We start from the raw sequence: 24,352 nt of genomic DNA, 5'->3' as shown, positions 1-24,352 counted from the left end.
CTAATATCCAGAACCTACAAAGAACTCAAACAAATTTACGAGAAAAAAACCAAAAATCCCCATCAAAAAGTGGGCAAAGGATATGAACAGACACTTCTCAAAAGAAAACACTCATACAGCCAACAGACACATGAAAAAATGCTCATCATCACTGGCCATCAGATAAATGCAAATAAAAACTACAATGAGATACCATCTCACACCAGCTGGAATGGCAATCATTAAAAAGTCAGGAAACAACAGGTGCTGGAGAGGATGTGGAGAAATAGGAACACTTTTACACAGTTGGTGGCACTGTAAACTAGTTCAACCATTGTGGAGACAGTGTGGCGATTCTTCAAGTATCTAGAACCAGAAATATCATTTGACCCATCCATCCCATTACTGGGTATATACCCAAAGGATTATAAGTCATGCTGCTATGAAGACACATGCACACGTATGTTTATTGTGGCACTATTCAAAATAGCAAAGACTTGGAATCAACTCAAATGTCCATCAGTGACAGACTGGATTAAGAAAGTGTGGCACATATACACCATGGAATACTATGCAGCCATAAAAAGGATGAGTTCATGTCCTTTGTAGAGACATGGATGAAGCTGGAAACCATCATTCTCAGCAAACTATTGCAAGAACAGAAAACCAAACACTTCATGTTCTCACTCATAGATGGGAATTGAACAATGAGATCACTTGGACACAGGAAGGGGGAACATCACACACCGGGGCGTAGTGTGGGGAGTGGGGAGGGGGAGGGATAGCATTAGGATATAATGTAAATGACGAGTTAATGGGTGCAGCACACCAACATGGCACATGTATACATATGTAACCTGCATGTTGTGCACATGTACCCTATAACTTAAAGTATAGTAAAAAATAAATAAATATATATATCCTTGAAATTAAATAAAATTAAAAAAATCAAAACCTTGGCTTTGCAGCTAAATATTAATTATCCTTTCTCCAGAATATACTCCAATAAACAGTTGTTTCCCCTATGAACTGCGAACTGCTTTGAGATTGATTTTTGTCTTTGAATATTCAATATACAAGAAGCTCATTAAAACTGAGAGATCAAATAAATGAGTAATAGAGTAAGTGGACGATGGAAATAAAGTTATAAAGATGTTTACCTAGTAACCTGTAGGAGGAGAATCTTTCATTTTCTGAATTTTAGCAGTGAAAATGCATATATCAAACCATAAGCTCTCAATAAGCAATTTGCTCACTAATTGTATATAATGGAGGGAAAATATTTTTGACTACATATCAGCTAGTAGTACAGGTTAAAAATGTAAAATACTAAAAATAGGGAGCCACAACTATAAATGCAAAGCAGAAATAGAAACAAGGTTATTTCTATATTAGCCTAGTTCAAGCTGATTGATGGTATATTGGATTTATTATACTCTTTTCTCTACTTCTGCATATGTTAAAAAAATTCCGTAATAAAAAATTACAAATAAATAGGTATGCTGAACAGCAGGTATTATTTATGGTATCTGTCATGCTTTGCCTTGGCAATCACAGTCCATGGAGCACAGAAATTATAAAACAAAAAAGTCAGTCTTAGTGGTATTACAATGTAGGATTACCTTGGACCTGGGTGCTAATATATCTCATATTGGTACCATTTTAATTGAAATGATATTGACAGTAAGAAATGCAAGATAAGGATCTCATGAGAACATATATGAACACTACCAGCCACAGCAGGAGTCCAACTAAAATCAGGAAAATTTGATTTAGAACTATCTATGAAGGAGGGTTGGAAAGATAAAGGAATGCTTTAAGAGTCCTATCATGGGCATCTGGATGACAGATTACTCTCTCAGGCCAGTCTGTGATGTTCCAAGGGAGATTATGTGGCTTTGACATTTATTGACAACCAGTATTAATGGGGCTGGCTTCAAGTAAGCTAGTTGATAATCTATGACATAATTAACTTTTAAAAAGCTAGCTTTTTCAGCTTACCAGCCCAAAAAGCCCAAGATCACATGGATTCACAGCTGAATTATACCAGATATAAAATGAAGAATGGATATCATTCCTACTGAAACTATTTCAAAAAATTAAGGAGGGGGTGCTCCTTCCCAACTCATTCTGTTAGACCAGCATTATCCTGATACCAAAACCTCACAGAGGTGCAACAACAAGAAAAAATATCAGGCCAATATCCCTGATGAACATTGATGCAATAATCCTTAGAAAATACTGGCAAACCGAATCCAGCAGCACATCAACAAGCTAATCCACTACAATAAAGTAGACTTTATCCCTGGCATGCAAGGTTGGTTCAACATACACAAGTCAATAAAAGTGATTCATCACATAAACAGCACTAAAAACAAAAAACGCATGACCATCTCAATAGATGCAGAAAAGGCTTTTGATAGAATTAAATATCCCTTCATGTTAAAAACGTTCAATAAGTCAGGCAGTGAAGGAATATACCTCAAGTCAATAAGAGCTATCTATGACAAACCTATGGCCAGCATCATACTGAATGGACAAAAGCTGAAAGTATTCTCTTTGAAAACTGGCACAAGACAAGGACACCCTCTCTCACCACTCCTGTTCAACATAGTATTGGAAGTCCTGACCAGAGCAATCAGGAAAGAGAAAGAAATAAAAGGCATCGAAATAAAAAGAGAAGAAATCAAACTATCCCTGTTTGCAGACATGACTCTATCTAGAAAACCCCATAGCCTCTGCCTGGAAGCTCCTTTAACTGATACGCAACTTCAGCAAACTTTCAGGATACAAAATCAATGTACAAAAACCAGTAGCATTCCTATATGCCAAAAACAACCAAGCTTAAACCCAATTCAGGAATGCAATTCCATTCATAATTCCCACAAAAGGAAAGAAATACCTAGGAATACAGTGAACCAGGGAGGTGAAAGATCTCCACAACGACAGTTGCAAAATACTGCTTGAAGAAATCAGACAAGACACAGATAAATGGAAAAACATTCCATACTCATGATTAAGAAAAATCAATATTGTTAAAATGGCCATATTGCCTAAAGCAATTTACAGATTCAATGCTATTCCTATCAAACTACCAAAAATAGAAAAAAAATTAAAATTCATTTGGAAACAAAAACGATCCTGAGTAACCAAGGCAATACTAAGCAAAAAGAACAAAGCTTTCAGCATCACATTACTCAACTTGAAACTATGCTACAGGGTTACAGTGACCAAAACAGTATGGTACTGGTACAAAAAGAGATGCATAGACCAATAGACGAGAACAGACAGACAAAAAGTAATCCCACATACCTACAACAAACTGATCTTTGACAAAGCTGACAAAAACAAGCAATGGTGAAAGGACTACCTATTCGATAAATGGTGCTGGGATAACTGACTAGCCATATGCAGAAGATTGAAACTGGACCCCTTCTTTATACCATATACAAAAGTAAACTCAAGATGTATTAATGATTTAAATGTAAAACCTGAAACTATGAAAACCTTAGAAGATAACCTAGGGAATACCATTCTGTACACAGGACCTGGCAAAGATGTCATGATGAAGATGCCAAAACCAACTGCAACAAAAGCAAAAATTGACAAATGGGATCCAATTAAACTAAACGTTTGCACCACAACAGAAACTATCAACAAAGTAAACAACTTACAGAATGGGCAAAAATATTTGCAAACTATGTACCCGACAAAGGTCTAGTATCCAGAACTTATAAGGAATTTAAGCATATTTACAAGAAAAAATAAAACAACCTCATTATATAGTGGTCAAAGGACATGAACAGGTACTTTTCTAAAGAAGACATACATGCAGCCAACAAGCATACAAAAAATGCTCAGCATCACTAATCATCAGAGAATTGCAAATCAAAACCACAATAAGATACCATCTCACATCAGTCACAATGGCTTTCATTAAAAAGTCAAAAAGTAACAAGATGCTGGTGTGGTTACAAAGAAAAGAGAATGCTTATACACCGTTGGTGGGAATGTAAATTAGTTCAGCCATTCTGGAAAGTGGTATGCAGTTCCTCAAAGAACTAAAAACAGAATTACTATTTGACCAAGCAATCCCATTATTGGGTATATACAAGAGAAAAATAAATCATTCTACCAAAAAGAAACGTGCATGCATGTGTTCATTGCAGCAGTATTCACGATAGCAAAGACATTGGATCAGCCTAAATATCCATCACTGGTAGACTGGATAAAGAATATGTGGTATACATACACCATGGAATACTATACAACCATAAAAAAGAATGAGATCATGTCCTTTGCAGGGACATGTGTGGAGCTACAGGTCATTATCCTAAACAAACTAATGAAGGAACAGAAGACCAAATACCACATGTTCTTATTTTTAAGTAGGAACTACACTGTGAAAACACATGGACAAAAAGAGGGCAACAATGGACACCATGACCTCCTTGGGTGTGGGGGATTGGGAGGAGGGAGAGCTCAGAAAAGAAAATACTTGTTAGATACTATCCTTAATGATAGTGATGATGAAATAATCTGTACATCAAACTCCCGTGACACAAGTTTACCTATATAACAAACTTGCACATGTACCCCTGAACCTAAAATAAAAGTTTTTTAAAAGCTAGCTTTTTCTACCTGTTCTCTATGCTTCCACTCCCATAATTCTCTTAATTTATTAAAGTGAAAACTATTTTCCCTCTGACACATACAACATGTTGAAGGCCCAGTCATCTAAAATGTTATTTAAAACGTCACGCTTTTCAGCCTTTATTTGAAAAAACGTGATTTTCACCAACATGAAATTTCACGAATTCTCTACTATTTGGCTTACCTCTTGATTTTAATTCAGTCTATGAATTAAGCAAATGGCACCTGCTAATACCTACCGTAACTCAACAGAACAGTATCTTGGAGACCAATCAGGAAAGAAGATAGCAGCTCTCCCAGACGTTGCTCCCCAAGGTTCACAGACATCCTGAGCTCATACACCTCCCCGAATCACCACTGTATGCTTTTCTCAGCTTTAAATCTTTATTGGAATAACTATCCTCTTGTAACTCATTTTTCCCTTTAAGGCTGCCTTTGATCTCCATTTGAAATAATTACTCACCTGGATACAAATGACAGGTACCCAGAAAAACACATCTGATCTACACAAATAATTGCACTCCTTCCATACAATTCATAAAGATAAATTCTCTAATGCCACACTATTTTAGAAAACATTTTTTAATGTTAAATATATGCTGTTGAAAATGATTTGGCAATACGTGTTCTAAGACACAAATGTGCTAAGAATAAAAGATGATTAAAGGTGTGAGAGTTTGTGTTTGTGTGTGGGAGACAGCTGTATCACACTTTATATAATAAATTGTAACAATAGGTTTGATATTAGGAAGATTAACTTTCTGGAGTCATAATAAGAGATTTTCTCAAGACAGACATTTCAAATGAGATAGGACTGTAAACCCTAGGAAAGCTCTAAGGGATCCATGTTCTGCCAGTGGAGGGTAGACTTTTATGTTTCTTATCCCCTTCAAATTGATTCTCCAGTAAGATCTAATGCAATGTTTTAATACATTTAAAAAATGGATACATACCAGAAGCTTAACTTTGTGCAATTTTATTTCCTAATTTATTAGGAAATAGCTTGGTGTCATGGTACCTATTCTAAAAGGCCTCTGCTTCTAGTCTCTCCCCTCTCCTGTCTGTCTAGCTCACAGCTGCTGGAACCAACTTAGTACTTGAATCCTGACACTTCCCTGCCCTTCGTGGCCTAATCTCACAATATGCCTGGCTTTCTGTTCTGTGGACCTCCACAGCTGGGGCAATTTAACATCCAACTATAGGTTCAGCTCCATTCCAGACTTTAAGACTAAACTAATTCCAGGCTAAGATGATTTTTTATAAAACCTCACATGAAAAAGATAAAAATATCTCTTCAACAGGACTAGGTTATTGATGTTATTTTGACAGTGAGGACTCCTTAACAAGGCTTTCCACATGCCTTGGCCTTTTATAATCCAGATCATGTTACTGCCTTGCCCTGCATAAAACATTTGAATCACTCCCCATTGCATTTAAAATTTAACCCAGCCTATTTCTAAGGATTATAAAATGTAGTGCATGATCTGCCCTCCTGCTTTTGCTCTTTAACCTCATCTCCACACCTGCACACAAAAGCTCACCAAACTTGCCAAACTCCTTACATCCTTCATAGGCAATGTTAGCTCTGCCTGTGCTCTTTGCATGCCTCATTCTTTCTTTTTCTTCAAGTCTCATTTTTAAATACCACCACTTGGACTTCTCTTTTTTGGATCACTCTATCTAAAAATATGTCCTCTTTGGTCATATTACTCGCTAGTGAAGTTCTCTTTTTGCTTACTTTAAATCAGTTATCATTCTAATTTTCAAGTGTATGTTTCATATCATTTGCTTTCTTACTAACCATTGTATCTGCAGAAACCAGCACATGTCTGAGATCATGTCGAACAAACAGATGAACGAATGAATTCCAAACATCGCAGATGCCAAATAACACTAACCTAAATATACTGTGCTTCTTCCTCTAAATATCTTCTAAACATGATTTATCTGGTCAAGAAGTTATATTCCTGTCCTATGCAATTAATCATGCCATCAACCTTCAAAACGAAGTCATTATAAGTCTAGCACTTAAGTTAGCATGTTGTCAGACCCCTAAACTCTCATGTCTGTCTTGTTTCCAACTACTTCTCAATATAAACTAGGGAGTCCATCTGGGTTAGTCCACTCCTTCATCAACAAACAGGCCTGGGGGTTTTTGACTACCGACTTACCTCACAGAGATAACATCTGGCCAGAGTGTACTTCCCTGTCTTCTAACTAATGAGCCCACTGATGTACAGCTCAAATCTCCTCCAACAAATTCCAGACTAATAAGTGTTCAGTGATCATACTATTTTAACTGTCAAGATTTATGTAATGTTGTGCTCCTTTCAATACTTTTCATGTACTATTTTGGATTACATTCTTATTTTTATCTTTTAAATGTTTACCTTAAAATGTTATTAAAATAGTCATATCTTCATTGTTTCTCCACAGCTACATTGTCACAACTTGAGAACAACCTGTCCTGTTTGTCTTTGTCTCCCTGAAAATGTTTTATACACTGTAGTTTAAAAATACTCAGTGTTTATGTAATTGATTAATTCACATAAAAAATATTCTGGCAGCCTTAATTGAAAAATCTGTTTCAGTATGAAAAGAGAATTTTGTAACTTAACACTTGTCATATATGGTCACATTTTGTATTTGGAAATATTTTGGTTGACTCAAAAACTCTAATGTAATATACAAATTAGTCTTATTTGGTACTAAATAGCCTTCACACAGGCTTACACACAGACTTTTTGTTTTGTTTTAGAATGTAGAAAAAATAAATTGCTATGAACTATCACAATTAATGAACTGTAAATGGACATAGGGAGTTGCTAAGTAAATAATTCTCCACTGGGTCTAATGTAATTTCCTAAGCAATTCCTGAGCTCTGTCCCTCTTCTGCTCAAAATGTACATTTTTATATTTTGTTGCCTGGTGATTGGTCTATTGACAATTCCATGCTAAGTTTACTCAGCAGTACATCTATAAACTAGAGAGGAACTGGGAAACTTTGAAACACAGAGCGATAATACACTTATTATGTCTAAAAACAATCTGATTGAATTTCTCTTTTAATTATTTGAATCGAAGCTTTATAGATAACGAACAAAAAATCTAGTAGGGATGTAATATTTTAACATTCTTCTCTTATAAACTAAGCAGTGACAGTAAATGGATCTTAAAACCTGAACTTGAAGAATTGTTGGTGGACCCCTATATCGCCCAGTTTCTCTAAATGCCAGGGTTACTGATGAATACAACCACTATTATAAAACTCTTCCCATTGGATTCACAAGGAAAAATAAAAATGAGATTTGGAACTCTGAATATGGTAAAATGTACTTCTGGTTCAAGGTGGTAACTTTGCACTGTCTCCTTCTATTTTCATGCCAAATCCTCTGAAATGATAGAAGACTCATTAAAATATGTATATTCCCATAGATTACAATGTTCACAAAAGAGAAGCAAACTCAAACTCTGAGGAATCTCTAAAAGACACAAAGCAGACGGGATGAATATAAAGGAGATTATATCTTAAAATGAACAAAGAAATAATACCTCAAATACTTTATGCACAGAAGTGGTGAATGCTAGAAATAGGAGTTCAAGATCATGTAACAACATACTTTGAAGGAAAAAACAAAAAGCAAAGTAACAAAAACAACAACATAAAAACTTCAGCAAAGCTCACCCTCTTTGAATCTCCCTTCTTGTTCTTGGGTAAAGCAATGATCATGCTGCTAACTCTTCTCAAATGGAAAACATGGTGTGTGTAAGAATGGCTGTACTCTGGAGCAGCCATAACCAAAATAATGGCTGCACAAGTACCCATCTACTAGCCTCATTTTCTCTCAAATCAGGTTACAGTACAAGTTTTTGAAAGATTCTCAAACAAGTTGTATGGCTACAACAGATCATTTAATAGAAAATATTCATTAAAGACGAGCACATAGTCAAAAACATAACACATTAAGAAATGCCAACATCAGGACAGAAAAAACAACTTAAAGTCAAATTTCATTAATAAGTAAAATGTATACGCTCTGCTGGTTAAGAGAATATCACTTTAAAAAAAACTCACACAAGCCATTATTGTAGAGGTGATAAATTTTGAAAAGGAAAAAATGAAAAATTTAAAATAAAGATATCAGAAGATTGGCTGGATAGCATATCAGGCAAACAAATCAGTAAATTCACGAGCTAGAAGAGCATCTGAAATGAAAGGAACAGAGAGATGGAAGGTGTAAAAGAAGTATTTCAAGTAATTGAGGATAAACCTAGAATTTCTACTATCTGTTTAACAGGAGATTTAGAAGGAGCAAATAGTGAAAAAAAATTTCCTGGAGCCGAAGGAGGTAAGAGTCCTTTGCTATTAAAGCACTTGCTAAGTGAATAACACAACACAGCTAAAAACAGTGTAGTAATAAAGTTTCAGAACATCAAGATAAAGGGAAATATAATTTTAAAACTTTCTACAAATAAATAAATGAAAGGAGAAAAAAATAAGAAGAAACAAAACTTTCTACAATTAATTATAAGCAGACGACTTAGAAGAGAATCAGGTTAACATGTGACATCTCAGCAACCACACAAGATTCAAGAAATTGAGAGGGTAGTATTGCCCAAGGATTCAAAGAAAATTATTTTTCTTCTTTCCTTCCTTGCCTCCTTGTACTTCCCCTTTCTTCTCTCTTTATCTCCTTACAGTTCCTTCTTTCTTTCTTTTTAACATTTGATATCCCATATAACTAACTCTTGCAGAATTAGAACTAAAAATTTTCTGGGAAACACAAATTAATTAATATGAAGTGAAAAGTTTAGAAAAATGAAACAAAAGAATAAGCAGTATGAAGAAAACAAAACAAGTAAGTGGAAACATAAAATGTAGAAGATGAGTAGGACTTGTTACTCCCAGTTTAAACTTGTAGTTTGATGAAAGTGACTTAAAGGTGACCTTTAGAATCACTTAAGTATTTATATATTTTGATTATTAACAAACATTTATAAAACAATCATTACTAAGAATAATTGGAGTTGTTTGTTTTTTTCTTGTAAATTTGCTTAGGTTCCTTGTAGATTCTGGACATTAGCCCTTTGTCAGATGGATAGACTGGAAAGATTTTCTCTCCTTCTGCAGGTTGCCTGTTCACTCTTATGATAGTTTCTCTTGCTTTGAAGAATCTCTTTAGTTTAATTAGATCACGTTTGTCAATTTTGGTTTTCATTGCCATTGCTTTTGGTGTTTCAGTCACGAAGCCTTCACCCATGCTGATGTCCTGAACGGTATTGCCTAGGTTTTCTTCCAGCATTTTTATGGTCTTAGGTCTTACACTTAAGTCTCTAATCCATCTTGAGTTAATTTTTATATAAGGTGTAAGGAAGGGGTCCAGTTTCAGTCTTCTGCATAGGACTAGCCAGTTTTCCCAACACCATTTATTAGAGAATCCTTTCCCCATTGCTTGTTTTTGTCAGGTTTGTCAAAGATCAGATGGTTGTAGATGTGTGGTGTTATTTCTGAGGCCTCTGTTCTGTTCCATTGGTCTATATATCTGTTTTAGTACCAGTATCATGCTGTTTTGGTGACTGTAGCCTTGCAGTATAGTTTGAAGTCAGGTAGCATGATGCCTCCCACTTTGTTCTTTTTGCTTAGAATTGTCTTGGCTGTACTGACTCTTTTTTGGTGCCATATGAAATTTAAAGTAGTTTTTCCTAATTCTGTGAAGAAATTCAATGTTAGCTTGATGGGGATAGCATTGAGTCTATAAATCACTTTGGGCAGCATGGCCTTTTTCATGATATTGATTGTTCCTATCCATAAGCATGGAATGTTTTTCCATTCGTTTGTGTCCAGAAAACAAACAACCCCATCAAAAAGTGGACAAAGGATATAAACAGACACTTCTCAAAAGAGGACATGTATGTGGTCAACAAACATATGAAAAAAAAGCTCATCATCACTGGTCATTAGAGAAACGCAGATCAAATCCACAATGAGATAACATGTCATGCCTGTTAGAATAGCGATCATTAAAAGGTCAGGAAACAATAGATGCTAGAAAGGATGTGCAGAAACATGGAATGCTTTTACACTGTTGGTGGGAGTGTAAATTAATTAAATGATTGTAGAAGATGGTGTGGCAATTTCTCAAGGATTTAGAACCAGAGATACCATTTGACCCAGTAATCTCATTACTGGGTATATACCCAAAGGATTATAAATCATTCTACTACAAAGACACATGCACATGTATGTTTATTGCAGCACTATTCATAATAGCAAAGACTTGGAACCAACCCAAATGCCCATCAATGATAGACTGGATAAAGAAGATGTAGCACATATACACCACAAAATACTATGCAGCCATAAAAAAGGATGAGTTCATGCCCTTTACAGAGACATGGATGAAAATGGAAACCATCATTCTCAGCAAACTAACACAGGAACAGAAAACTAAACATCACAAGTTCTCACTCGTAAGTAGGAGATGAACAATTAGAAGACATGAACACAGCGAGGGGAACATCACACACCAGGGCCTGTTGGGGGTGAGGGCTGTAGGGGAGGGATAGCATTAGGAGAAATACCTAATGTAGATGACAGCTTGATGAATGCACCACCAAGGCACATGTGTACCTATGTAACAAACCTGCACATTCTGCGCATGTATCCCAGAACTTAAAGTATAATGAAAAAAAAAAAAACCTAAAAATTATTAAAAAGAATAACTGGGAAAAAGCATTAAAAATTTATGATGGAACTTCACTTTCAATAATGGTGTAGGAACAGAGACCATATTTATCTTTGGTCTTGTTTATCCTCATTTATTTGGTTTTCTCCTTACTACTTATCCTTTTGTTTCATCCTGAAATAATAAAACTGTTTGCAAGTAACTTAGCTACATCTCAGAATAAAGCTATAGAATATTCACAGGAATACAAAAATATTCAGCACCCAAAAATATAAAATTAAGATTTTAGTGTCATATTAAAAATTACTAGATATTCAAACTATTAGAAAACTATAACAACAGTGAGGAGAAAAATTCATCAAATGAAGTTAATATGGAACTCATAAATATTGTACAATTAGTAGATAAGATTATGAAAACTATTATAACTATATTCTTTATATTCAAAAAAACTGGAGAAAAGGATATAAATGTTTTATAGAGGCATGAATAACATAAAAACAGCACAAAATTTAACTTCCAGAGAAGAAAAATAAATTGTCCAGTTGAAACATACACTGGTTGAGATAAATATCACATATTAGAATAATGTATTTGAAAACATAGCAATAAAAACGTTCTAAAATAAAAGAGAGAAGGAAGACTTAAAGACAGCACTAGAGAGCTGCGAGACAAATTGAAGTAGTCTAATATATGTGTAATTGTAAGCCTCCCTGAAGGTAATAGAGGGAATGAGAAATGGAAAATATTTGAAAGAATAAAATGTCAAAATTTATGAAAAGTATGAGCCCACAGATCCAAGAAGCTTGTTAAACATTAGCATTGACCATATATTTATCAACAGAAACAATGCAAATGAGAATACAGTAGAGTAACATCTTAAAGCACTGAAAGAAAAAAAACTCAGCAACCTAGAATTATATACCTAACAAAACTATTTTTTGAAATGAAGGTGAAATAAGACTTTTTTAGAAACACAAAAGGTAAAAGAATTTATCACCATAAGATTGAAGAAATGTTACAAGAAACCCTCAAGATCAAAGAAAAATGATACCAGATGGAACTTTGGGTTTGCACTGAGAATACAGTACTGGAAATGGTAGCTATGTAGGCAAATACGTAGGATTTTTTCTCATTATTGAAATCTCTTTAAAGGATAACAGATCACTTAAACAAAGTAATAACAATGTAGTGTGGACATTATAGCATGTGCCGAAATAAAATGTATAATAACAACATACAGGCTCAGAGGAGAGAAAGGGAAGTATATTACTGTAAGGTTCTTATACTACATGTGAATTTGTATGTCACTTTAAGGTAGACTATATTATTACTTATGTACACTGTAAACCTAAAAGCAATAATAAAAAAACCAAAATAATTGATTGAAGCTAAGAAGCCATTAGAGGAGATAAGAAAGAATAATCAAAATCTTGTAAGCACTTAATTCAAAGACGGCAGAAAAGGGAGAAAATACAAGCAGAGAACAAATAAAGCAAATATGATATTAATTGCAAGACAAATTTAAATTCTAAATAATAACATTAAATGTAATAGATTTAAAATTCCAATTAAAAGGCAGAGATTATCAGATTTGATTTTCCAAAGAAAAAAAGGCACAACTTAATATACCTATTTCAGATGTTTATATATCTAGTAACAAAGGTCCAAAATTTCTGAAGCAAAATCTGATAGAACTGCAAGGAAAAAAAGACAAACCTACAATTATTGTTTGAAATTTCAAGAAAACATAGGCATAAATATTTGTGACCTTGGGTTAGAAAAATATTTCTTACATATAACATAATACATAAAATAAAAAATAGGATAAATTTGTCTTTATAAAACTTATATAAAAGAAACTCTGAAAGAAACTATTGAAAGAATGAAGTGACAATCCTTAGGAAGGGAGAAGAAAATTTTTACAAATCATATATCTGACAAAGGATTCATATTCAGAATATCTAAATCACTGTCAAAATTTGATAACAAGAAAATAAATCATTATTCAACTGAGCAAAATATTTGAATAAACATTTCAGCAAAATGATAAATAGCACAAAAGCACATAAGATGTTCAACAATATTAATTATTAAGGAGATATAAATTAAAACCACAATGAGATAGTGCAACACACCTATTAGAATGGCTAACTTTAGATACTGACCAAAGAAGGTTTGTGTGGATGTGAAAGATCTACCACTGCTATACACTGCTAGTGAAAATGTAAAATAGTATAGCCACTTTAAAACCCAGTGGATAGGTCCTTAATAAATTAAATACATACCTATCTAATGATCAAGTCATTATGCTTTTAGGTATTTATCCAAAAGAATGAAAGTGTATGTACATGAAAGTTTTTAGCAGCTGTATTTGCAATACTCCAAGCTAGAAACAACATAAATGCCCATTAATAAGTGGAATGGACAAATTTAGTATACTCATACAATGAAATCAACTCAGCAATATAAAGTAGCAAACTACTGAAACACGCAACAACATGGAGTGAAAGAAAGCAGAGTACATCCCCCCACAAAACAGAGAGAGGATACACTGTAATTTGATACATGGAAAACTTACAGATCATTACTCCAATCTGAAATCTTAGTTCCCCAAAAATGATCACCAGTGCTTCAGAAAATAGCTAAACTCTTTAGAGGTTAAAACAAGAAATAAAACATAGATCTCCTTATTACTCATTCAGTGTTTATATTAATTCAATAGATGCCCTGTATTGCTTAATGTTTCATTTCTAAAAAAGGTGAAATTTCATACTATTATGTAACTCTTTTTAGACTCCCCCTGTGAAAAATGTATGTCTTCACAGATACTCATGGGAGGTTAAAAATAATGGTACTTTCAGCTAACAAAAATGTCACAAAATTTTTAGTACAAGAAGAATATGTTGAATCTATCATACTTATGCCCTTTTGAATTAAGCATAATATAGAATTGCATATAACCCATTGAAATGACATTCTAACACAAAAGTTACACAAATGAATATAATGAAAGACAGAAAAACCACGAATAATCAATAGAAGTGGAAGTAATTATCGGAGTTTAAAAAAGGTACAGAGAATTTTAGGTTGGAGAAAGTAAGAATGATTGAATGGAAGAGATATTTCATAATGGCCTATATAGTGTATTTAAATACTTTATTTAAAAAATATGACATACTATTATGAGAAAACCTGGAAAAGTAGAAATAAACATACCCAAATACTCACTTCATAGTCATATTACTGATTCCTCTGTAGTTTCTTGTTATGCAATTGTTTTTACATTAGAGTATTAATTAAGAGACATATTTTGGTAATTACAAATAAGATATAATTTCTGAAAGTTAATGTATAGCATGCTTACTGTACAACATTCAGAAAAATGCAGAAATTTAACAGTGTAAAAAGTATCCCAAATCCCCATCCACACAATAATATCAAGTAACATTTTGGTATATATTGCCATATTTTTTATTTCCTATATTTTTTGACAAATTTGTTAAATGCATTATTTTGTATTAGATACATTAATGTATACATAATTGGCAAAGAAGCATTCACTTGTGAAGAAGAATATTTAAAAAGGCTTACTGATAACATCTTAAATCTGAAATCACTTGGATTGTTCTAATATTATAATTCATATTAATTTATATTACTTACTGAATACTCAACTTCTACAGCCACTATTCTAAATGCTTTATATATAAACTAAATTATTATAAATGTTTTTAATAGATCAGAAAACTATGGCACAAAGATGCACAAAACTATATTCATATTCCTTGGTAATAAAAATGTTCAATATATACCTTTATGCAATTTACTTTATGAAAGGGGATTATTGGATTTATCCATTTTATGACAAAATAGACACAATTTTTCATTTTTATGATCCTACTGTGTAAATAATTTAGACTTTTGGGGGGTGAGACAGAATATCTCTGGTCACTGTTTTATTTTTTATTTATTTATTTATTTATTTTTATTTTTATTTTTATTTTTTTTTTTTTTTGAGATGGAGTCTCGCTCTGTCGCCCAGGCTGGAGTGCATTGGCTGGATCTCAGCTCACTGCAAGCTCCGCCTCCCGGGTTCCCGCCATTCTCCTGGCTCAGCCTCCCGAGTAGCTGGGACTACAGGCGCCCGCCACCTCGCCCGGCTAGTTTTTTTTTTTTTTTTTTTTGTATTTTTTAGTAGAGACGGGGTTTCACCATGTTAGCCAGGATGGTCTCGATCTCCTGACCTCATGATCTGCCCGTCTCGGCCTCCCAAAGTGCTGGGATTACAGGCTTGAGCCACCGCGCCCGGCCTGGTCATTGTTTTAAAATGATCATCAAATATAGGAAGAAATTCCACCTAAATTGTGTTGACAAATAGTTAAGAATGATAGCTAATTTGCATTATGGTTATCTTCAGTGCTCATTAAAATGTTATATTCAGAATATTTTTCATTATTAGTGAATAGGAGAAGATTCCATACTGGACTATCAAAGCCATACTAGGTTTTGGGAAATTATTCAAGGCACATTCTAATACTGATAAACTCACCATCTTACCATAGAAAATGCTAATGTTAACGCATTAGCACTGCTCAGGACAGAGAATCAGGGCATGTACTATAGGCTCTTACCAAACAGAAAGTTCCAACTCTTTCCACTCCTCTACTTTGTACCCAATGGTTACCTGGTTTTAGTTTATTTCTGAAAGTGCGGCAAGTAGAACAAGGAAGTGGAATAATAAATAATGCTATTCATTATTCTACTTTCTTTTCGATTTTCCATATTACTTTTCATTTCATTCATTCTATAATAAACGTTTTCTTCTTGATATCTTCTTTCCTTATGGTTATTTATGTCTTGTTTTAACCTCCACGCCTTCTGTTTTCTGATCAGAGTTCCATACAAGTTTCTAAATAAGTCTTCTGGTTTCTGTGATTGTTTTCAAAGTTCAGCGCTTGTACTCTAAGGCCTTTGTTTCCTTTATAATTCTTCAAGCTAGTGCTATTTTCTTTTGTTGTATAATTCTGTCTATTTGCTTTAATTTTTAATTGGTGCATAATAATTGTATATATTTATGAGGTGCAGAATATTTTGGTACATGTATACAATGTCTATGATCAAATCAGGGTAAGTTAGCATCTTAATCACCTCAAACATTTATTATTCCTTTGTGCTTGGAACATTCAAAATGCTACCCCCCGGATATTCAAAAATATACAATAAATTATTGCTAACTATAGTCACCACACAGTGCTATATTCTTTCTATCTAGCATTTATTCTTCCTATCTAGTTATAATTTCGTCTCTGTTAACCAGCTTCTCCCTATCCTCCCCATTCCGCTACTCTCTTTAGCCTTTAACAACCACTATTCTACTACCTACTTCTATGAGATCATCTTTTTGAGACTGGAGGACATTATGTTAAATGAAATAAACCAGGCACAGAAAGATAAATATTGCATGTTTTTATTCATATATACTGTAATATTTTTATTGATTTTATTGGTTCAACTTTGTTTATACATTTTTGAGAAGGTAGGTCTATAGATCTTGTGATTGGACCCCTACATTGCCACATGAATATGAGGATAGTAAACTCTCACATCATCTTTCTTTCACTTACAGAGGATGATCTGGACACCCTGCACCTAAGGATGTATTTTGATCAACAGAAGTAAAAAGCATTTTTCAAAATTTCAGCTGTTTATCTGTGTAACCAGAGTACACCTACCAAAGGCAGAAAATGCTGTCATTTAAAATAGGATTGTTAAAAATGCCCATTTCATAAGCACCCATGGACCTCTGGATATAGTATGAAGGGAGATAACGACGAGGAGGCATAATAATGAGAGGTGTTATCACTTTTGCAAGAGTGTAGGCACATTTTGTTAAATTTAGAGAATGACTTCTTTTTCTTAATATTTATCCAGATACTGTGATTTTTTTACAACTAAGGTTTGCTCTTTGGAGAATGAGAGAGAGAGTGTGTGTGTGGGGCGGGGGGCGTTGCTGTGTTGCTAGGTGTATATCTGTGTGTGTGGAAGCATGCACACGTGCAGTCATAAGTGAGGTCTCTGTTTCACATGTTCATTAGCTAATGAACATTCATTACATGCTAAACAGCCTATCTGTACTTTATACTAATAGTGAACCTTGATGGACTTGGACTATCAAAGCCTCCCTGAATTTCCACAGGTGCTCCTCCTCCATTATCTATATATTTTTGATACACCGAATGCTAATTTTGCAAAATGAGCTACTAGGTGTTGTTGTGTGTTACACATTGCATTTGAAATAGTAGATGGCATCAAGCCTTATATGCAAGATATCAGAAGTAAAGGTATGGTAAAGACTAACCCTGAAAAAGTTTGAAGAAGGAAGTCCTCAGAGACCAGAGGACACACATTAATGACTGAGTATGTCTATATAGGGCATGCTTTCATGCTGTGTTTAAAATATGTTGTGCTTTCCCTAGTGATAGAATTTTAAAAATTTCCCCTCTATCTTGTATTATAATTCATTTTGTTTACTTTCAGTCCTACAATAGAATTTAATATGCCTACTCCCTTATGTACAAGAATTGATAAAAAATTGAGGAGCAGAATAGGAAAGGTTAAGAATGGCTTGCTTGACTTTCATGCACTTGCTAAGGTTCGTGTAGAGATACCAGCACTGTATCATGCTCAGGTGTTCTAGGCTGTGATTTGCAATAAAAGTCACTTGTAAATAAGAGCTATACAGCAGATTTTTGGGTAATGAGGCATAGGTAATATGATGACCCACCAGGTAAGCAACAAGGCCATACTTTCATAAATATACTAAAACCAGGTAACCATTTGGTATAGGAGTGGGAAGAGCGGGAACTTTCTGTTTGTTAAGAGCATATAGATTAGAGACTTAAATGTTAGACCTAATACCATAAAAACGCTAGAGGAAAACCTAGATAGTACCATTCAGGACATAGGCATGGGCAAAGACTTCATGTCTAAAACACCAAAAGCAACGGCAGCAAAAGCCAAAATTGACAAATGGGATCTCATTAAACTAAAGAGCTTCTGCACAGCAAAAGAAACTACCATCAGAGTGAACAGGCAACCTACAGAATGGGAGAAAATTTTTGCAATCTACTCATCTGACAAAGGGCTAATATCCAGAACCTACAAAGAACTCAAACAAATTTACAAGAAAAAAACAAACAACCCCATCAAAAAGTGGGCAAAGGAGATGAACAGACATTTCTCAAAAGAAGACATTCATACAGCCAACAGACACATGAAAAAATGCTCATCATCACTGGCCATCAGAGAAATGCAAATCAAAACCACAATGAGATACCATCTCACACCAGTTAGAATGGCGATCATTAAAAAGTCAGGAAACAACAGGTGCTGGAGAGGATGTGGAGAAATAGGAACACTTTTACACTGTTGGTGGGATTGTAAACTAGTTCAACCATTATGGAAAACAATATGGCGATTTCTCAAGGATCTAGAACTAGATGTACCATATGACCCAGCCATCCCTTTACTGGGTATATACCCAAAGGATTATAAATCATGCTGCTATAAAGACACATGCCCATGTATGTTTATTGCGGCACTATTCACAATAGCAAAGACTTGGAATCAACCCAAATGTCCATCAGTGACAGACTGGATTAAGAAAATGTGGAAAAGGGGCGGAGCAAGATGGCCGAATAGGAACAGCTCCAGTCTCCAACTCCCAGCGCGAGCGACACAGAACAGGGTGATTTCTGCATTTTCAACAGAGGTACTGGGTTCATCTCACTGGGGAGTGCCGGACGATCAGTGCTGGTCAGCTGCTGCAGCCCGACCAGCGAGAGCTGAAGCAGGGCGAGGCATCGCTTCACCTGGGAAGCGCAAGGGGGAAGGGAATCCCTTTTCCTAGCCAGGGGAACTGAGACACACAACACCTGGAAAATCGGGTAACTCCCACCCCAATACTGCGCTTTAAGCAAACAGGCACACCAGGAGATCATATCCCACACCTGGCCGGGAGGGTACCACACCCACGGAGCCTCGCTCATTGCTAGCGCAGCAGTCTGTGATCTACCGGCAAGGCAGCAGCGAAGCTGGGGGAGGGGCGCCCGCCATTGCTGAGGATTAAGTGGGTAAACAAAGCTGCTGGGAAGCTCGAACTGGGTGGAGCTCACAGCAGCTCAAGGAAACCTGCCTGTCTCTGTAGACTCCACCTCTGGGGACAGGGCACAGTAAACAAAAACAAACACAGCAGAATCCTCTGCAGATGCAAACGATTCTGTCTGACAGCTTTGAAGAGAGCAGTGGATCTCCCAACACGGAGGTTGAGATCTGAGAAGGGACAGACTGCCTGTTCAAGTGGGTCCCTGACCCCTGAGTAGCCTAACTGGGAGACATCCCCCACTAGGGGCAGTCTGACACCCCACACCTCACAGGGTGGAGTACCCCCCTGAGAGGAAGCTTCCAAAGCAAGAATCAGACAGGTACACTCGCTGTTCAAAAATATTCTATCTTCTGCAGCCTCTGCTGCTGATACCCAGGCAAACAGGGTCTGGAGTGGACCTCAAGCAATCTCCAACAGACCTACAGCTGAGGGTCCTGACTGTTAGAAGGAAAACTATCAAACAGGAAGGACACCTACACCAAAACCTCATCAGTACAGCACCATCATCAAAGACCAGAGGCAGATAAAACCACAAAGATGGGGAAAAAGCAGGGCAGAAAAGCTGGAAATTCAAAAAATAAGAGCGCATCTCTCCCGGCAAAGGAGCGCAGCTCATCGCCAGCAACGGATCAAAGCTGGACGGAGAATGACTTTGACGAGATGAGAGAAGAAGGCTTCAGTCCATCAAATTTCTCAAGCTAAAGGAGGAATTACGTACCCAGCGCAAAGAAACTAAAAATCTTGAAAAAAAAGTGAAAGAATTGATGGCTAGAGTAATTAATGCAGAGAAGGTCATAAACGAAATGAAAGAGATGAAAACCATGACACGAGAAATACGTGACAAATGCACAAGCTTCAGTAACCGACTCGATCAACTGGAAGAAAGAGTATCAGCGATTGAGGATCAAATGAATGAAATGAAGCGAGAAGAGAAACCAAATGAACAAAGAAGAAAAAGAAATGAACAAAGCCTGCAAGAAGTATGGGATTATGTAAAAAGACCAAATCTACGTCTGATTGGGGTGCCTGAAAGTGAGGGGGAAAATGGAACCAAGTTGGAAAACACTCTTCAGGATATCATCCAAGAGAATTTCCCCAACCTAGTAGGGCAGGCCAACATTCAAATCCAGGAAATACAGAGAATGCCACAAAGATACTCCTCGAGAAGAGCAACTCCAAGACACATAATTTCCAGATTCACCAAAGTTGAAATGAAGGAAAAAATCTTAAGGGCAGCCAGAGAGAAAGGTCGGGTTACCCACAAAGGGAAGCCCATCAGACTAACAGGAGATCTCTCGGCAGAAACTCTGCAAGCCAGAAGAGAGTGGGGGCCAATATTCAACATTCTTAAAGAAAAGAATTTTAAACCCAGAATTTCATATCCAGCCAAACTAAGTTTCATAAGTGAAGGAGAAAAAAAATTCTTTACAGATAAGCAAATGCTTAGGGATTTTGTCACTACTAGGCCTGCCTTACAAGAGACCCTGAAGGAAGCACTCAACATGGAAAGGAACAACCGGTACCAGCCATTGCAAAAACATGCCAAAATGTAAAGACCATCGAGGCTAGGAAGAAACTGCATCAACTAATGAGCAAAATAACCAGTTAATATCATAATGGCAGGATCAAGTTCACACATAACAATATTAACCTTAAATGTAAATGGACTAAATGGTCCAATTAAAAGACACAGACTGGCAAACTGGATAAAGAGTCAAGACCCATCAGTCTGCTGTATTCAGGAGACCCATCTCACACGCAGAGACAACATAGACTGACAATAAAGGGATGGAGGAAGATTTACCAAGCAAATGGAGAACAAAAAAAAGCAGGGGTTGCAATACTAGTCTCTGATAAAACAGACTTTAAACCATCAAAGATCAAAAGAGACAAAGAAGGCCATTACATAATGGTAAAGGGATCAATTCAACAGGAAGAGCTAACTATCCTAAATATATATGCACCCAATACAGGAGCACCCAGATTCATCAAGCAAGTCCTTAGAGACTTACAAAGAGACTTAGACTCCCATACAATAATAATGGGAGACTTCAACACTCCACTGTCAACATTAGACAGATCAACGAGACAGAAAGTTAACAAGGATATCCAGGAATTGAACTCATCTCTGCAGCAAGCAGACCTAATAGACATCTATAGAACTCTCCACCCCAAATCAACAGAATATACATTCTTCTCAGAACCACATCGTACTTACTCCAAAATCGACCACGTAATTGGAAGTAAAGCACTCCTCAGCAAATGTACAAGAACAGAAATTATAACAAACTGTCTCTCAGACCACAGTGCAATCAAACTAGAACTCAGGACTAAGAAACTCAATCAAAACCGCTCAACTACACGGAAATTGAACAACCTGCTCCTAAATGACTACTGGGTACATAACGAAATGAAGGCAGAAATAAAGATGTTCTTTGAAACCAATGAGAACAAAGATACAACATACCAGAATCTCTGGGACACATTTAAAGCAGTGTGTAGAGGGAAATTTATAGCACTAAACGCCCACAAGAGAAAGCAGGAAAGATCTAAAATTGACACTCTAACATCGCAATTAAAAGAACTAGAGAAGCAAGAGCAAACACATTCAAAAGCTAGCAGAAGGCAAGAAATAACTAAGATCAGAGCAGAACTGAAGGAGATAGAGACACAAAAAATTCTCCAAAAAATCAATGAATCCAGGAGTTGGTTTTTTGAAAAGATCAACAAAATTGACAGACCGCTAGCAAGACTAATAAAGAAGAAAAGAGAGAAGAATCAAATCGACGCAATTAAAAATGATAAAGGGGATATCACCGACCCCACAGAAATACACACTACCATCAGAGATTACTATAAACACCTCTATGCAAATAAACTGGAAAATCTAGAAGAAATGGATAATTTCCTGGACACTTACACTCTACCAAGACTAAACCAGGAAGAAGTTGAATCCCTGAATAGACCAATAGCAGGCTCTGAAATTGAGGCAATAATTAATAGCCTACCAACCAAAAAAAGTCCAGGACCAGATGGATTCACAGCTGAATTCTACCAGAGGTACAAGGAGGAGTTGGTACCATTCCTTCTGAAACTATTCCAATCAATAGAAAAAGAGGGAATCCTCCCTAACTCATTTTATGAGGCCAACATCATCCTGATACCAAAGCCTGGCAGAGACACAACAAAAAAAGAGAATTTTAGACCAATATCCCTGATGAACATCGATGCAAAAATCCTCAATAAAATACTGGCAAACCGGATTCAGCAACACATCAAAAAGCTTATCCACCATGATCAAGTGGGCTTCATCCCTGGGATGCAAGGCTGGTTCAACATTCACAAATCAATAAACGTAATCCAGCATATAAACAGAACCAAAGACAAGAACCACATGATTATCTCAATTGATGCAGAAAAGGCTTTTGACAAAATTCAACAGCCCTTCATGCTAAAAACGCTCAATAAATTCGGTATTGATGGAATGTACCTCAAAATAATAAGAGCTATTTATGACAAACCCACAGCCAATATCATACTGAATGGGCAAAAACTGGAAAAATTCCCTTTGAAAACTGGCACAAGACAGGGATGCCCTCTCTCACCACTCCTATTCAACATAGTGTTGGAAGTTCTGGCTAGGGCAATTAGGCAAGAGAAAGAAATCAAGGGTATTCAGTTAGGAAAAGAAGAAGTCAAATTGTCCCTCTTTGTAGATGACATGATTGTATATTTAGAAAACCCCATTATCTCAGCCCAAAATCTCCTTAAGCTGATAAGCAACTTCAGCAAAGTCTCAGGATACAAAATTAATGTGCAAAACTCACAAGAATTCTTATACACCAGTAACAGACAAACACAGAGCCAAATCATGAATGAACTTCCATTCACAATTGCTTCAAAGAGAATCAAATACCTAGGAATCCAACTGACAAGGGATGTAAAGGACCTTTTCAAGGAGAACTACAAACCACTGCTCAGTGAAATAAAAGAGGACACAAACAAATGGAAGAACATACCATGCTCATGGATAGGAAGAATCAATATCATGAAAATGGCCATACTGCCCAAGGTAATTTATAGATTCAATGCCATCCCCATCAAGCTACCAATGAGTTTCTTCACAGAATTGGAAAAAACTGCTTTCAAGTTCATATGGAACCAAAAAAGAGCCCGCATCTCCAAGACAATCCTAAGTCAAAAGAACAAAGCTGGAGGCATCATGCTACCTGACTTCAAACTATACTACAAGGCTACAGTAACCAAAACAGCATGGTACTGGTACCAAAACAGAGATATAGACCAATGGAACAGAACAGAGTCCTCAGAAATAATACCACACATCTACAGCCATCTGATCTTTGACACACCTGAGAGAAACAAGAAATGGGGAAAGGATTCCCTGTTTAATAAATGGTGCTGGGAAAATTGGCTAGCCATAAATAGAAAGCTGAAACTGGATCCTTTCCTTACTCCTTATACGAAAATTAATTCAAGATGGATTAGAGACTTAAATGTTAGACCTAATACCATAAAAATCCTAGAGGAAAACCTAGGTAGTACCATTCAGGACATAGGCATGGGCAAAGACTTCATGTCTAAAACACCAAAAGCAACGGCAGCAAAAGCCAAAATTGACAAATGGGATCTCATTAAACTAAAGAGCTTCTGCACAGCAAAAGACACTACCATCAGAGTGAACAGGCAACCTACAGAATGGGAGAAAATTTTTGCAATCTACTCATCTGACAAAGGGCTAATATCCAGAACCTACAAAGAACTCAAACAAATTTACAAGAAAAAAACAAACAACCCCATCAAAAAGTGGGCAAAGGAGATGAACAGACATTTCTCAAAAGAAGACATT

Source organism: Macaca fascicularis, chromosome 13, assembly GCF_037993035.2.
Source record: "Macaca fascicularis isolate 582-1 chromosome 13, T2T-MFA8v1.1".
NCBI lineage: Eukaryota > Metazoa > Chordata > Mammalia > Primates > Cercopithecidae > Macaca > Macaca fascicularis.
The sequence above is the reverse complement of the archived record's forward strand: the minus strand, read 5'-3'. Positions refer to the sequence as shown.